Source organism: Micropterus salmoides, unplaced genomic scaffold, assembly GCF_014851395.1.
Source record: "Micropterus salmoides isolate LMB-PRFRI ecotype aquatic unplaced genomic scaffold, ASM1485139v1 Ms_hic_scaffold_13, whole genome shotgun sequence".
Taxonomy (NCBI): domain Eukaryota; kingdom Metazoa; phylum Chordata; class Actinopteri; order Centrarchiformes; family Centrarchidae; genus Micropterus; species Micropterus salmoides.
In genome coordinates, this window is record NW_024040374.1 from 19,894,429 (window position 1) to 19,912,366 (window position 17,938).

The 17,938-nt window shown below is 39.2% G+C and overlaps 3 long non-coding RNA genes across 3 annotated transcripts; 1 reads left to right on the forward strand and 2 right to left on the reverse strand.

Annotated features, from left to right (window-relative positions):
• Positions 1–5,298: 5,298 nt before the first annotated feature.
• LOC119900803 lies at positions 5,299–8,671 on the reverse strand. Its single transcript, XR_005444105.1, has 5 exons — positions 8,503–8,671; positions 8,064–8,147; positions 6,819–6,988; positions 6,678–6,721; positions 5,299–6,570 (listed from the first exon to the last, which is right to left on the reverse strand). It is a non-coding gene; the product is annotated as an uncharacterized LOC119900803 (long non-coding RNA).
• Positions 8,672–11,443: 2,772 nt separating this feature from the next.
• On the forward strand, positions 11,444–12,250 carry LOC119901395. The gene is made up of 2 exons (XR_005444185.1): positions 11,444–11,604; positions 11,699–12,250. It is a non-coding gene; the product is annotated as an uncharacterized LOC119901395 (long non-coding RNA).
• Positions 12,251–15,921: 3,671 nt separating this feature from the next.
• On the reverse strand, positions 15,922–17,704 carry LOC119901414. Its single transcript, XR_005444194.1, has 3 exons — positions 17,364–17,704; positions 16,958–17,020; positions 15,922–16,078 (listed from the first exon to the last, which is right to left on the reverse strand). It is a non-coding gene; the product is annotated as an uncharacterized LOC119901414 (long non-coding RNA).
• Positions 17,705–17,938: the final 234 nt, after the last annotated feature.

Here is a 17,938-nt window from a genome sequence, read left to right on the forward strand (position 1 = left end):
GATCCGGATGTTTTAGCCAACTATAGACCTATATCTAACCTTCCATTTCTCTCTAAGATCCTGGAGAAATCAGTTGCTAAACAGCTGTGTGTCTTTCTAGTTTATTTGAGGATTTTCAGTCAGGATTTAGAGTTCATCATAGCACAGAGACAGCAGTGGTGAAAATTACTAATGACCTCCTTATTGCATCAGACAAAGGACTTGTCTCTGTACTGGTTTTATTAGACCTTAGTGCTGCATTTGATACCATTGACCATCAGATCCTATTGCAGAGACTGGAACATTTCATTGGCATTAAAGGAACCGCTCTAAGCTGGTTTAAGTCCTATTTATTAAATCGATTTCAGTTTGTACATGTTAACATGTTAACGATGAGTCCTCCATGCACACCAAAGTTAGTCATGGAGTTCCTCAAGGATCTGTCCTTGGACCAATCCTCTTCACTTTATATATGCTTCCCTTAGGCAATATTATCAGGAAATATTCCATAAACTTTCATTGTTATGCAGATGATACTCAGTTATATCTATCGATCAAGCCAGATGAAACTCATCAGTTAGCTAAACTTCAAATGTGCCTTCAGGATGTTAAAACCTGGATGACCTTTAATTTTCTAATGTTAAACTCAGATAAAACTGAAGTTATTGTTCTGGGGCCTAAGCATCTCCGTGACGCATTATCTAAAGATATAGTTTCCCTTGATGGCATTACCCTGGCCTCCAGCACCACTGTGAGGAATCTTGGAGTTATCTTTGATCAGGACATGTCGTTTAAGTATCACATTAAGCAAATTTCAAGGAACCGCCTTTTTTCACCTACGTAATATTGCGAAAATCAGGAATATCCTGTCTAAAAATGATGCAGAAAAACTAGTCCATGCATTTGTTACTTCTAGGCTGGATTACTGCAATTCCTTATTATCAGGCTGCACGAAAATATCTCTCAAGCTCGCAATAGAATTGGTTGCATAGGTTCAACATTTGTAAAGCGATGAACTCAGCAAACACCTGCAAACACATAAATGTATAAGTAGGTAAAGTACGACAGGAACACACCTGGACACTCATCTTAGAGACTCCTGGGCCCCCGTTAACATCTGTCTGTGTGTCCCAGGCTGAGTGAGAAGATGGTCCTGAGTGATCCCGGTCACCTCGAGGACCAGTTCACCACCAGCATCCTGAGACAGTGGGCGTCCAATCACAACACACTGGGAGAACACATAAAGGCCCAGCTGATCAAGAACAACCAGCCCCACAAGAGACGGAGGTGAGGACAGATTGATCTCTTCAGGAGGTATTGATAATTGATGGCTGATTGTGTCTGTCTCTACCAGGCTTCACTCAGACCCCGATCCTTCAGGCTCTGCAGCATGTTCAGGCCAGCTGTGACAAGGTCCACAAGATAAGGTACGCACATACACGCTGACAGGTGACATCACTGTGGCGGCTGATATCACTCCCAGACCAAGCCTCCCATAAGGCTCCGGGGACCTCGCCTCGCTCCAGGAAAGTAGTAGTCCCTCAACAATGAGGAGAGCGCCTCCAGCAGCGCCTCGGTACGTAGCCCCACCTACTGCTGTGTGAGGACAACCTGAATCTGCATCGTTCGTTCGTTGATTAGTCTGTTTCAAAACCACACGGAAATTTGATATTTGGTGTCTGATTTGTGAAACCAGGAAGCAGCTTTGTGTCTTCACCGAGAAGGAACCTCCAGGTTTGAAAAGTGATGCCTCAAACCTGCATTGTCTCTTACAGCCAGCACTAGGGCGACGCCACTGGATCGTGTATGGACTTAGTTGCTAGTTTCAAGTGTTCATCACAGCATGATTTAGTAAATTATGGTCCCACTTAGAGGAAAATGGAGTAGAAAGCAGGGGAGGCTTTAGGGCGGGGCAACCTTTTGATTGGCAAGTCTCTGTGTGACCCAAATATGGTACCCAATGGGTGTTCAGTCTGTGTTCAGGACGGAGCTGAAGACCTCCTTTTCTTTCAGCTGGACAGGTAGGCTGGAATAAAATACAGCTGCTCGTTCCTTCCTATAAATTGAACTAAAAGACGTTCTGTTAGCTTCCTGCTCAGCTTCCAGTCTGAAGGGGAGATGTTTGTTAACCTGCTTCACTTCTCCAGACGTTTGGGAACAGACTTTTGTTCGTCTGTAGAAGCTAAATCATTTATTACCTGACACACCGACACCGTACTTTTACTGCCAGAATATTTAACTCCTGAGATTCACCGTCACTTTCTGTCACTCAGACAATCAAACACTCTGAGACCTTGTTACGACCTCGCTCATGTGGGCAAGGAAGATAACATAAACCAGATTTGGTTAAATAGAGGTCTTAAATTTGACCAGGTGAAACCCTAATATTGTTCCATTACCTCGTCTACCTGACATAACAATTTGCATAGTGTGGGACTTCTTTTAAACAATCTTTATTTGCTTATGATTTCATTATCTACATTTAAAGCTCCCTTTTTATATTTATGTAAAAGTGTTAAAGCTGATGGAATAAAATTATGAAGTCGCTTTTTCCACAAAACACAGTAAAGTAGCTTTTAAAAACAGTATCACAAATGAGAGTGTCCTCCAGCCCACTTGATGTAATACCTACAAAATTTTTACTGAAAGTAATAGATTCTGTTGGGCCCCATTTGATCTCTGTTTTCAACAGATCCCTATCTACTGGTTGTGTCCCTGATTATTTTAAAACGGCTTGCTTGAACCCACTTTTAAAGAAACCTGGTTTAGATCCCTCCCTCCCACATAATTTTAGACCATTTTCAAAACTGCCTTTTATTGCAAAGATTCTAGAAAGAATTGTGTCCAAACAGCTGCTCACTGTACTGGAAAATAACAAAATATTTGAAAAGTTTCAGTCTGGTTTTAGGAAGTACCACAGCACTGAGACTAGGCTGCTTAAAGTCACCAATGACCTTTTAATGTCTGCTGATGAAGGCATGTGCTTGTACTCCTGGACCTTAGCGCTGCTTTTGACACCATTGATCACAACATCATGTTAGACAGACTGAGGCACTGGGTGGGGATCTCTGGTACTGCCCTAGAATGGTTTTCATCCTACCTGTCAAATAGGAAGTTTTGTGTGTCTGTAAACAACTATGTCTCTTTGTTCTGTCCAGTTAAATATGGTGTCCCTCAGGGGTCGGTCTAACAAAATAAGGATTATTATTATTATTATTATTATTATTATAAAGTAAGTAGTAAAAGGAAATTTTATTTAGCTCAAGAGATTAAGGTTATCACTTAACACCAAAAAATCTCTAAGAATCTGGAAATAGAGAATGTTCAACATCATTGAAAAAGAATGAAAACAAATTGCTTATCAAAATTGTTGCTGGTTAATTATCTGATCAAGCAGTCAATTACTTAGTCTATCAGCTTTATGCAAGCTCTGCCTTATTTTGTGTCAAATGTAGAAATGACGGAAGATGTTGTGAGAAGATGATACTAATAAAGAGAACTTTAATTATGATAATGGAGAATTTTCAGGACTATCTGAAAATGGGCATTTTGTAAATTTTATTAGCAGTAATTTTGTTGAGTGAGTTTAGTATTTGAGTTTAGCAAAATACGTTTTTTTTTTTTTAGTAGATTTCCCTCAGCGTGTAAGTTCTGTACAATAAATTAAATGTTTTTAAAAAATGTATTTATGTATATTTATATTTAAGTTACGGTTTACTCAAATATTATTACCACTACTTAAAAAGTTTGAGGTAATCAGTTTCCACAAATATTTTGAGTATTCTGAACTTATTTGGGTTTACAGTGTAGCATTTATTACAAAAATGATTTTACTATAATCTATTTTTGATAGCTGTATATGTATGTTTGATATGAAAAGGTTTATTCTTTGCACCTGTTGTCAAAAAAACACGGACATATACACTCACCAGCCTTGCTTGTACTGCGTTGGACCCCCTTTTACCTTCAGAACTTCCTTAACACTTCGTGGCATACTTTCAACAAGGTGTTCATATTGACATGATAGCATCACGCAGTTGCTGCCGATTTGTCAGCTGCACATCCATAATGCAAATCTCCCGTTCCGTCACATCCCAGAGGTGCTCTATTGGCTTGAGATCTGGTGACTGTAGAGGCCGTTGGAGTACAGTGAACTCACTGTAATGTTCAAGAAACCAGTTTGAGATGATTTGAGCTTTGTGACATGGTGCATTATCCTGCTGGAAGTGGCCATCAGAAGATGGTTACACTGTGGTCATAAAAGGATGGAGAAGGTCAGCAACAATACTCAGGTAGGCTGTCGCGTTTAAACGATGCTCAGTTGATACTAAGAGGCCCAAAGTGTGTCAAGAAAATATCCCCACATCATTACACCACCTAGTGATGGTTGTGGGTGAAAATCCCAGTAGATCAGCTGTTTCTGAAATACTCAGACCAGCCCATCTGGCACCAACAACCATGCCACGTTCAAAGTCACTTCATTCCCCTTTCTTCCTCATTCTGATGCTCTTTTTAAACTTCAGCAAGTTGTCTTGACTACGTCTACATGCCTTAATTCACTGAGCTGCTGCCATGTGATTGGCAGATTATCTATTTGTGCTAACAAGCAACTGAACAGGTGTACCTAATAAAGTGGCCTGTGAGTGTACTTACAATGTTGTGAACTTAAAAACATACAATTTGTAAAAGTATTTAGACTAAGTATTAGGCAAAATGAGTCTTAAAACACTCGTGAAGAACAAGGTTTCTAACAGATTTTACTAATTTGTGCAAATGTAAATTTCAAAATAGTGTTCTGTGATACTGCTCATTCCTCTTCTGGCATCTCTCTGAAATAAATTCTGTTTTGCCCACATGAATAACTAGGCTACATTTTCAATAAAGATTATTTTGACTTAACGGCTCTTGGACCTTTCTACATGCAACATAGCCCAGAATATAAACCTGCTTTTTGTTAATAAGTAATGTTAAAGTGATAATGAAAGTGCCACAACATCTTATATGTATAGTATCTATCTTGGAAACTAGGAATTTACATCTGTACAACAGGGGGAGTTCAATTATTTACTAAGCGGTTAAGAGGTATGTATCAGTACTAAAGACAATTAACTATTTATGCATTAAAATTATGGAGCCGTAGAGTTCAACTGAGTGATCTTGTTAACAGACACTGTATATTTGTCTACATAAATTATCTAAATCTAACTGTAAAATGTTTCCTGTGATTCTGTTGACAAGGAGCATCAAAGTGAAAATGAGTAAGAGGCTGCAACATTGTCAGTGTTGTGATAAGAAACGAGGAAATTACAGAAGGCTAAGTCAGTAGTAGAAGGTTTATTAACTGAACATGGACACAGCTGAAGTTTGCTTCCTTCAAAAAGACCATAAAAATGAATCATCATTTATAAATCACAACTTGCTGGTGACACTAACATAACTAGATTTTAAAATGTCCAAATGTTTGAATGTAAAATATATTAATACTGGTTTACATAACTGTAATTTACACATAATTCAGGTTCAACGATTCACATGGGTTTGACTTGTACTTGGGAATTTCTCTTTTTGTACTCAAAACATTGTAACACAAAACACAGATTGGTTTTACTGTGTAGATTTGCAAGTAAGGTCATATATGGTGAGTCCTTGTATTGAAACTTTGTATGTTGAAAGCAAAAATAGACAATGAATTTCAATTAAGTTGAATGGCATCATGCACTTACATAAAAAAGCTGTTTATAGTACTGGACACATTCTGATATAATTATATTCAGACAACTTATGGTAAAACTTGATATCTTTTCAAAATGAAGTTAATTATCTCTCTCAATTCATATCGATCACTATGACACATTATTTTCATCCTTACACACTGAACTCTGAGCATTTCCATGACCTCAGATACTCCTGGCATAAGCAATAACAGGCTGAGTCATGAGGTCAGCAGACTGACACATTTTATGACCCATTTATGTGCTGAAGTTTTATCTCATTGGCCTTCCTTTAGCCCTAAAACACAAGGGGACATTTATGTCATGAGTGAGATCTCCACATTTTATAACATCTATGTTTATGAATTCAATACTTCAGCTAGTCTATATGAAGTATAGCAAGGCTTGTTTTTTATAAGATAAGCACATTCCACACATTACTCATGAGGACAAGATCACAACATTAAAAACATTCCCCAACTGATGATGACAACTGGTATGTCTGGCACAAGGTGATACATACAGTAATTATAGGCAAGTGGATCTTTAGCAAATATTTGCAGTTTCACCTTGTTGACAGGCTTAACTCTCATAAGATGTTATATGACCTAACAATTAAACTTCCTTGGAAAATGAACAACCCATTTTATGGTATGTAATATGTTAATAACACTATCCAGTTTGTTTAGTCTAACTGTTAGGTTGTACTGGTATCATATGTACAAAACTGTGAATCACATGCAAGCAAAGTACCAGAACAGGCCTATTTTTCCAGACACCCAAATATCCCAGCAATGACAGCTGCAGCGAAGGACATGTTTCCAATGACGAGGATTACTGAGACAGCGGTGACAATCACATTGGCTGCACTGAGCGTCTTCTGAAATTCAGAGGTTCAGCGGAAAACGTGAAAAACATTTTTACTGTGATGTCGCACATGACAAAACAAGATGTTAGCAGAACATGTCACAATGTGGACAGGCTCACCTTTCTTCTTTGTTGCCTCCATCCCTCACCTGTTTTTAAACTCCCTGTAACAGAAAATACTGACTGATATCATTTTGTTCTTCATAAGAATCCATAGCCTACTGTATTTTGTGCATAGTAACAGTAGTACAAGCTATTCACCTATTTTGCTTCCCCCAGTATTGTTTTTCCGTGAGCAGTGAATACGAAAACCCAAATTACAAACAGGAAAATCCACGCTGTGTAAGCGACCATCACTTTCAGAAGCCAAGACTCTGTCCTGTTCTTACTGCAACTGTCAGTCTTGATAACACCAGTAAAGATCACAGCAACTGTGTGTAGAACAAGTTTGGAAATGAAAACCAGAGCAATAAACAGGCAATGGCAACAATCTGACAGGACGCTAGCTGTGACATTTGTTAGCTCTATTGTTTTAAAGCAGTAGTTCAACATTGTGGGAAATCTGCTTATTTGCATCCCTGCCAAGAGTAAGATGAGAAGATTTATACCATTCTTATATCTGTCTGGTAAATATGTGGCTACAGCCAGTAGCTGGTTAGCTTAGCATTGATGTGAAGACCGAACATAGCGAATCACTTAGCCTGGGTCTGTCCGAAGGTGTATAGCACTGCTACAGCTCACTAACAAACACTTTGTTTAATCTGTACAAACTGTGTGAAATGTCATGTTGTACTTGCAGTTACTGCTTCAGGGCAAAATATTTCAGGACAAAAACAGAAAATGGTGTTCAACCACTTAATGAAAATGGGACTAAGGATGGTGAATATGGTACAAGCATACAGTGCACAAAACAGTCCTTTTTTTGCTTTTTTAGCACATGTGCAGCCTGTGCCATAGTAGTAGTACAGTCCATGTGGTTTTACAGACTTTGGCAAATAACATAAATAGCCTTAATGCTCAGAAAAAATGCACATAAGCGTATTTCCCTGAATGCTGAAACAACTGCTTTAAAAAGTTTCAGACAGAGCAAAATAAATACCAGAAAGTTTACAAGTATCAGGTATAACACACTTTGACAGCAAGGTCACAGATCTCCTTTCTTGAATAGAACAAAAGAGAAACAAAAACCACTGTGCACAGTGTTGACATAAGGGTCAAGTCAAAAATTCAGGCAGAAGAAGAGGAGCTGAACTTACAGCTCATGACTGGGTCCAATTGGAAGACTTACAATTACCAGCTCTATCAAATCAATCAATATCATCACACACACAAGAGCAACAAGAGTGACCTGAACATACACAGACACACACAGAGTAGGAGACACACATACAGACATATACACAAACATTAAAAATAACCTTAGAACAATTCAGAAATTTGGAAATCCATAGAGAGAAGTGTTCTCTGAAAGTGTGAAAAGTGAAGTCACTACTTATTATTACTCACTTCAGAGGAATCACACACACAATACAAGATTGCTGCCGATATTTCAACTGCGGTGCAAAGCAAACAACAGGATATCTGTGTCCCCTACAAAAGAAATAAAATGCAATTTCAATTATGCTGCTGAATAATTAGTATTCATTTAGTGTTTGTTTTTCAAGGCACAGATACAGAAACACGGGACTGGGCCTGCAAATGCCATTTAGCATTTATAGCCTATGCTGATTTGCAGTGCTTGTAAAATCACATTTAAAACAATCTGAAAAAAAAATACACTAATACAAAACACACATAACACATAAACAGATGTAAATGACTACCACTTGCTAGATAAAATCTACCATTACAGTTTATAAAAACAAGCCCCTTTTTTAATGCTATTGAGCGTAGGTATTTATTTCTCCAAAAGTCATTTAGTGTAGTATTTAAAATCTGTAATTACCTCTGTACATACAGTAGTTTTTGGCAGGGTCTGCCATTTCAGGAAACAGGATGAGTAGATCTAGAAGTTACTGTTACTGTGACAGCACAAGCCCTCCAACTCATGCGTTACCTTAATTAGACAATGAAGGTAGGGGCTGCTGGTGAGGGTGGTTGCGATTATGTTAGGTAGTTCCTGAAGAGAGATAACAGATAAATTCATATTCTTGTATAATTCTTTGTGATAATTAGTGTCTCGCCAGCTTTTGTAGGAATATTACCATTTACTGTCATTTACTGGGTGACATGAGTTTATAAATACCATACAAGTAGGGTGGGAAAGGTTACTTTAAAAATGTAATCGATACAATTACTAATTTGTTTAAAAATATAATCAGTAACGTAATCCGAGTACCACAAAATAAAAGTAATATAATCTGATTACTTTTAATTACTTTTGGATTACTTCAATGCCAAATAGGCAAATAGAGACAAGAGAAGTATCTATGATGTATTTTCTCAGTGTATTTTTAGAGAAACAAACAAAATCTCCTATTACCAAAATCATGTTTAAATTTTTTTATATGATATGCTTTGCACTATGTCACCACTATGGCAGTATCTGGCCCATCAATGACAAAAAAATGTGTTTTGTAGGTATTATTGATGATATTAAGAGTTTGACATCTGAAAAAAAACATTTTAAGATGTTGATGACTCATACTGCACTTGTATTGATTTAGCGTCCAATGAAAAGATTTCTCAATATGACTGTGCTGAAGCACAGTGTTTCTGGGACCGGGCCCCACTGATTACTGAACAAAGACAACTTTTTTCACTGATTTTGGTGAAACTGGATCACATTTGATGGAGAAATAGAAATATGGAATAAATATTTTTCTAGTTTTCTCTCTGATGTCCCCTGGCTGCTCTGCCTTCACTCTGAATAACAGAGTTTCCTGATGGACAGATAGCTTTACTTGTGGCTTCAGTTAGTTAACAGCTAACTAGCTGCCATTATTAGCTCAGTTTGCTGTTCAACCACTGGTCAAATTAGGTGTTGGCACCTTTACTCAAGCACTGGAGGTCTTCAGGACAGGGGCAGGGGCAGGGGGACCCAGGAGGGAGTGATGGCAGGGTGCATTACTCGGGTGCAGCGCCTGATTTGGAACCGTAGCAGGGCGAGCGGGCAACAAAACCTCGCTCAGCAGCTTTGCAGTGAACACGGCATCAACAGGACCGAACACAGCCTCAAAGACCAAAAGGGAAGGAATCCAGTATTAAGATGATTTACACAGCACTTCTTTTTGCTAAACCGCTAACTGTAGTCTATCTCCCTATCTGTATGGAGGGACTGTTGGGTCAGATTTAAATCTAAAAATCTAAAATTGGTTTTAGGTTTGGTGTTTAGGATTGGGCAAACTTTCTGCTTAAAGTAATCCCCATGAGTAATCCCCAGTTTTTCAAAATGTACCTGTACTCTGATTATGTCTTTATTTTTTGTACTGTAACTGAATACAGTTACTTTTTCGATTACGTAATGCCGTTACATGTAATCCGTTATTCCCCAACCCTGCATACCAGTTTCAGTCCCTCAAAAAAAGCATCAAAGGTCATCAGCCCAGTAGCTTCTCGCTGGAGACAAATCAAGAGAAACGACAATGAGCTGTGTAAATCAAACTGTTGAAGTTTATATATTCATGCATAGATTTCTGCACAATGTCAAAAAAAGTCAATCAAATCTACCTTTCTTTTGCAACTAGTGCTTGTCTTTGTGGTACCTATTGTAGTACTTGTCGTATTACTTGCAGTAGTACTTGGTGGTTATGGTGGCGGTGAAGTGACATTCACATCCACTCGTTCCCAGAATATATTAAAAGACTCAACAAATGTGGCTCTGAAATATATCAGACACTGATGTTAAAGTAAATCTGCTTGCACATCATTGGAATATTTAATAAAACTGTAAAAGTTCAGTTTTATTCTTGACTTTTAGAGGTCATCAAAGTGTACAAATACCTGAAAGTGATGTCTAGCTCTTCTGCCGGAGCTGTCCAGTTAACTCGAATTAAAGTCTTTCTTTGATTGTTTTTTGACTCACAGCTGAGCCCTGAGGAGAGTGATAAAAGACTTTGATCTTGAATTTCCACTCAAGTTCATTTAAATGTGTTAATTAAATTGGATGTGGAAAATATGAATATTCAATTTAACATTTCAATGCATTTACTAACTCTAATAATGATGACATGGGTTGGTTACTTACTACTATCACCACATGTCACGAGTTGAGAATTACCAGAGTCAAGCAAGATAAATTTTCCAACAGGCCGGCCATCGTCCACCATGCTTTTGTTTCGAGCCTCCAACATAAATCCCCTGAACTGTGTGGATGACTTGCTCTTGAGAAAAACTGGAAAATGGTTCGGAGATTTATCAGGACGCAGGTGGAGGGACAGAAAATGGAGACAGTGTTAATCTTGCGCTTAGTGAATGACCACTGCAACAAAGATTCATAGTGACAAATAAGCCTTCATCCAAAAGTCTCTGTACCTGTAATAGGGTCTCCCTTTTTACCATGTTCGTAACGGACCTCAAAGGGCGGTTGAGTGTTCTGAGGAGCGAGAACTTCCCCTCTATTTTTATGCCTAGGTGACATTGTATGACATACTTTCGGGAAGTAACCGCTTGCATAACCGCACACTTTTGTGATGATGCTTAGGCCAACCAACGTCCACAGCCACATCTGTAAAACAAGTGTGCAAAGCCATCTGTAAATGCGATAAACCCGATATGAACACGTCTTTTTTTCAGCCTTCTTCCTAAACATGTGTGGCAGGTTGAGGGTTTTTCTCCCTCCCGCCACTATATTGCGCTGCACTGGTGCCATGACAACCGGATGCCGCTGCCGTGGCCTATAAGTACAGGTGATGATGCAGCTGTGTCGGCCTCTCTCACCTGGGTTGGGCGTCTCGACTGTTGGCGACGGTGGTCGGCGTTGTGGTGTGCTGATGCGAGTGCTGTTATGGCCTGTAGCGCAACAGTTTAGCTGTTAGCGGCCCTAAACCTGTGGAGTCGCCTGGTCGGCGTTCTGTATATGCACGCGACGTTGCTCCCGGTCCGTGTGGTAAGTGTGTTGTCTGCTTGCATGCCAATGTAACCGTCTGCTGTGTGCGCTTAGTGCATCGCGGCTAAACACAATACTCCCTTAATTGTTTTAGAGCGAATTGTTTGCTGTGCGGGCTGTCTCGCTCTTGCCTGTGGGCTGATTATGTGTGAGCGCTGTGGAACCGTGGGGGTATGTATGCATATTTCTCATAGTATGCCATTTAACTGAATATATAGCCTACCATGCGAAATATTAGGGGTGCTAAATCTTCCCCTGAAGAGACTGGGCAATACAGCTCCAGCAGATGGCAATCACTTTTCGGCACAACACCTGTCACCTTTTTATTAGCATTTTTTTGTTATTATAGTATATTTAGTTTATACAGTTGGCATCTTGTTTTGTGATTTTCAATTTTCTGTTTTCATCTTGGTTGGTTTGAATTAATTGACTTGCATGTTTTGCTTTGTGTGGTGTTTTGATTTATTCTCTTTGCCATTGTATTTTAAATAGTAAGCCTATATTGTATTTTAAATTATTTGGCCCATATTTCTATTATTCAATGGCATGCCTTAAGTGGTAGCGTATACGTAGTTGGTGTTCTGTTAAATTACTTTGGTTGTCTTTAATTAGTACTTAGTTTAATAAATTTAAATGTAAAACACTCTCTGCCCTGGCCTTATTTCAGGTGACCTATCTTAATAATTTCCTGTGGTGAAATTCCCCAGGTGTTTAAATACAGAATCTCACCCTCATCTTACCACACTGGAAAACTTTCACATTGATAGTAAGCTGATGAATTGATACATACAGTATGAAACTAAACATACTTATGTATTCAGAAACATTTAATGGTTACGGCTCTCGTTGCACCAGTACCTTGGCTTTAAATGACATGGCGATTAAGTTGAAAGTTTAATGGCTTTAAAGGTGTAACACTTTCAACTTAATCCTCACCCCTAAAGGTGTTGCCATCAGTATACATGGTGCCCAATTTTCAAACAATGTGGTAAGACAACAGGGCTACAATCCCCTTAACTGTTTACACAATAAGGATGTGAATACTCATAGATCCTTAGATAAGCTCTTTAAACTTATAGACATTGTTTAATTACAGATGCAGTTTGCTGGAATACGGAGAAATACAAAAATTCCCACACTCAGAATCACTTGAAATATGAAATGTATTTAGGAAAATAGGACAAATTTAAAGAGAATTTGGCCTAAAAGTAAATGGCAAGCATTCTCTCTCACTCAGACCTCTCTGTTCCATTTTAAACTTGGATTCATAGCATTTTAAGACACCAGTGGAAAATAATTAAATATATAACGGTAACTCTTCCTCTTTTAAAATAGTGTTTCTATAAACTCCATGAAACCATAAGACGAGATGTAAACCTGCAACATTGGACTCTCACTGAAATTAAGGAAAAATTGCATCTCTTTAAGAAAAATATAAAGTCTTAAGTGTCTTCACAAAGGGATTTTCCTTTCAGGAGCATAAGGCATGCAGTGCGTGCCAGAGAGCAGTGCAACAACTCAGCAGACCAAATGAGGAAGTTATAGGGCAATCACAGGTCACTGCTGAACCTGCCCACAGACAGCTAAAATCTACGAAATAGTTTCCCCTTTACCTCTGATTAGATTTGTATCTGAATATTCTCACAGTTGGTTGGTTTCTCAACAGCATGCAGATTGCTTGACTTACAAGAAAATATACTAGACGATGTTGATCAGCAATAGAAAACAGATGTTGGCTGAGAACAGGCACAGATGTAAACAATTCCAGGAAATCATCACATTGACCAATATGAACTAAGCTTGAATAGGATAGGGAGCACATTTCCTGCTTGCAAATCTCTCAAAGATTTCAGTCTAATCACTTAGTTTCAGGTTCACCTATAAAAGTGTAGAATAGGAACTATTAGCATAACCTTAAGGGGTGCCGATGAGATATGACCATGCCTTTGGTGGGAGTCCCAGGTTCAATCCTCTATTGTGTCCCTGAGCAAGACACTTACTTAACCCTTAGTTGATCCAAAGGCGTGTGACCTGACTTTGGATAAAAGCATCAGCTAAATAAATGTGAATGTAAAGGACTAGTACACTGCTCAAAAAAATAAAGGGAACACTAAAATAACACATCCTAGATCTGAATGAATGAAATCTCATTAAACACGCCTTTCTTTACATAGTTGAATGTGCTGACAACAAAATCACACTATCAATGGAAATCAAATGAATCAACCCATGGAGGTCTGGATTTGGAGTCACTCAAAATCAAAGTGGAAAACCACACTACAGGCCGATCCAACTTTGATGTAATGTCCTTAAAACAAGTCAAAATGAGGCTCAGTAGTGTGTGTGGCCTCCACGTGCCTGTATCCCCTCCCTACAACGCCTGGGCATGCTCCTGATGAGGTGGCGGATGGTCTCCTGAGGGATCTCCTCCCAGACCTGGCATCAATGCCTTCCTCTTGCAGGAACTGCTGACACACTCCAGCCACATGAGGTCTAGCATTGTCTTGCATTAGGAGGAACCCAGGGCCAACCACACCAGCATATGGTCTCACAAGGGGTCTGAGGATCTCATCTCGGTACCTAATGGCAGTCTGGCTGTGCGGCCCACCAAAGGAACGCCACCCCACACATACTGACCCACCGCCAAACCGGTCATGCTGGAGGATGTTGCAGGCAGCAGAACGTTCTCCACGGCGTCTCAGACTCTGTCATGTGTCACGTGTGCTCAGTGTGAACCTGCTTTCACAGGGTGCCAGTGGCGAATTTGCCAATCTTGGTGTTCTCTGGCAAATGCCAAACATCCTGCACGGTGTTGGGCTGTAAGCACAACCCCCACCTGTGGACATCGGGCCCTCATACCACCCTCATGGAGTCTGTTTCTGACCGTTTGAGCAGACACATGCACATTTGTGGCCTGCTGGAGGTCATTTTGCATGGCTCTGGCAGTGCTCCTCCTTGCACAAAGGCGGAGGTAGTGGTCCTGCTGCTGGGTTGTTGCCCTACTACGGCCTTTGCATCTAATACTTAATTTGATCTTATTTCCACCTTCAATATTTCTAAGAATTGTCAGTTAACAATCACTCTCTGATATTCCTTTTAAATATCAGCAGCATCTCAGAGGTAATGTCTTACTTCTGAAATTTTCTTTATGATTCAGATAATTCCAGCATTTGTCATCTTTTTTCCTTATATGTATTCTGTTTTATTACATTTATTGGACTATATATTCACTATGTATTAAACATAATTGCAAAAATCAGTGATCCTAATGGTGATCCTTGACTCTTAACATTGTGTAATGGAAAACCATCCTCAGCTACCACAAATTCCAATTTATAATTGACAGTATTGTATCAGCATGATCCTTTTCCTTCTGAAATGTTTCTTACTTTCTAACATGACTGTCTAAAACAGCTGTAGCGTCACACAGATGAGTAGGTCTGACTTAGTTCTACAAAACCCTCACTACATATTAAATTACTTCGTCATGTTTTTTTTTTTTTTTTACATTTCATTTTGTATATTGATATGTTTTAGCAAGCAGGCTTCAGGCTGGTTACATGGTTGCTATGCTAAGAAAATCAAACCATTCCCCACCCAGAAAGCCTGGATAAATGAGGTGAGGGCTCTATCCAAAGCCAAAAGTCCTGAGAGTGAAATACAGTGGGGAGAATGAGTTAAAAAAACGAGCAATTATTAAAAAAATCATACAATGTGGTTTTCTGGATTTTTGTATTGAATTCCGTCTCAGTTGAAGTGTAACTATGATAAAAATGACAGACCTCTACATGCTTTATAAGTAGGAAAACCTGCAAAATCAGCATTGTATCAAATACTTGTTCTCCCCACTGTATGTATAAATCTGCTGGGTCTGATAACATCCCTTGTGGTGTACTAAACACTGTGCCAATCAGCTAGTTGATATGACATTTTCAAAAAGGTTTCCCACCTGCTTCAAGACGGCCACCATCGTACCTGTCGAGTCTGAACGACTACCGCCTTGTAACACTCACCCCCACTCTGATGAAATGCTTTGAGAAACTGGTTCTTCAGCAATAAGGGTCCCAGCCAGCCTGTTTGCCCAGTTTGCTTTCAGAATGAACAGGTCCAGAGAGGATACCATCTCCACTGCCCTCACACACCTTAAGGAAAGCAGCACCTACATCAGAATGCTGTTCAACACAATCTCCCCCATGAAACTGATTGGCAAACTATATTTATTGATATTGGACTTTCTCACTAACAGACCCCAGTCAGTTCGGATTGGTGGTCACACCTCCTCCACTTTAGTGCTCAACACCGGAGCCCCCCAGGAATGTGTGCTCAGCCCCCTCCTGTTCACTCTGTACACCCACGACTGCATCCCTCGACATGGAGAGAGCTCTGTTGTGAAGCTGGTGTATGGGGTTCTTCAGCCATGCTAGACAAAGACGTGAGTAACATTGCTCCAGCAGTCGAATCTGATATAACTCTTCTGAAAGAAAGCCAACAATTAATGTACTTTTCATACACCCATTTGTCGTTGTTACATCTAATACCATGGTGAATTACAATCACAGAAATCCAGAGCCATTAAGCCAAACACGGAGCAAACTTTTTATTCCTCCAAAACAAATGCTGGACCCCACCATATGTAAAGCTTTGTTGGAAATCTTACTCTTCCTTTTCTTACACGAGGATTACACCTTCCTAAACAAAGACATCACCCCTGAGGAGCTAAAAGAAACTATTTTGAAAGGATTCAAAACCCCAGGCCCTGAAGGTTCGCTGACGCACTCACACCTTCTATGCTTAATCTCTTATCTCAAATAAGGTGAGGCAGAAATAACACTTATTCTGAAAAGGGGCAAGGATCTGGAGGAGGCTCCTTAATGTGGACCAGATACCTGGTCACACTGGTTCAGAACAGATTTATCCCTGGTAGAAACTCCTTCTCTAACCTCGGAAATGTTTTTTATATATACCAATTTTAACTCCAGCCTATGTGATCTTGTGGTCACCTCTCACAGCACCAAGAAGGGGTTTGACCAGGCAGAATGGTGCCATTTATTTGCTGTGCTGAACAATTTTAGTTTGAGATAAATCGCCTGGATTAAACTTTTGTACAAATATTAACCAATGGGATGTTATCCTCCCACTTAGCCTGGAGCAGTGGTAATATTGCCTACAGATTTTAGGTGCAGTGATCATGTCTCCAATTGCTTTAGATAAATCTGTTTATGGTGGAAACATAATACATAGTTGTAAAGGGGTAATCTGGAAGCAAATTAAAGCTACAAGGCTATGTTTGAGAACTAGCAAGACACCTTTGAAAGTATCCACCTGGAAGAAAAAAAAAAAACCCACATCCTACCTTCAGGCTGGATAAGAATTGAACAGAGCTGCTTGCTGTTCTCACTTGTTATTTTTCAAATCCCTGTCCGGAGAAACGGTGATTATTTCAGAGATATATATATATAAAAATTATACAGAGTTTACTAAGTGGCTCTAAAGTCAGTTCAAGGGGCAAAAAAACCCTTCATGTACTTGGATAGCCATTGTACTCTACAGGTTCTTAGTCCTATCCAGAAAGTGAACAACAGACCATGTGTGTTTTCATTCAGTCTCAATTCATAAGAATTTCTTTCTAAACACAAAATGTGTCGTTTCAAAACTGATTCCTATTGAGTCTGTTCAAAAGGACAAAAGTTATGCAAGATTTATTAAATAAATATTGTTACATCCCCAGTCTAGAGGAAATAGGAAATGAGGTGTCTCACCACAACGCAAGGAAATTACAAAGTAGCAGTCTTCAGAGATGAGCTGTGCCCAAATTAACAAGATCCGCAAACAACCTTAAACAGACAAGACTTCTACAAACATTTAAAATCACTGTGCTGAAGTTTCTCTGCTTGCAAAGGTTCTCATTCAACAACTAGCACATAGTTGCAAGTAGCAGAGTGAAGCAAAGATTGCTGTCAGCTGGGGGCTTAAAAAGCCTGCTGTCATTCAATGTACCAATCACAAGGCAGCAATCAACTTCTGATTGTCCAATCCAGGGTGGCCAACTGTTTTCCATTACATGCATGAAGGAAGCACACATGCACACACTGAGGGAGAACAGAATTATCATTACATGGTTGGATGGTGCAATATTATATTGCATACAAGCTAAATTTTTCCTCAATAAGTAACCACATCAATATTTATTAAGGTTATTATTTAAGCCTAATTCAATGAATATTATTTCTTAACCTAATAAAGGTAGGTTGAGAATTAGTTTCTTTCTTGCAATTAGGGTTTCCCCAATGAAACTGATAAAGTTGAAGTAAAATGGAAGCTTTATAGGGTGTTC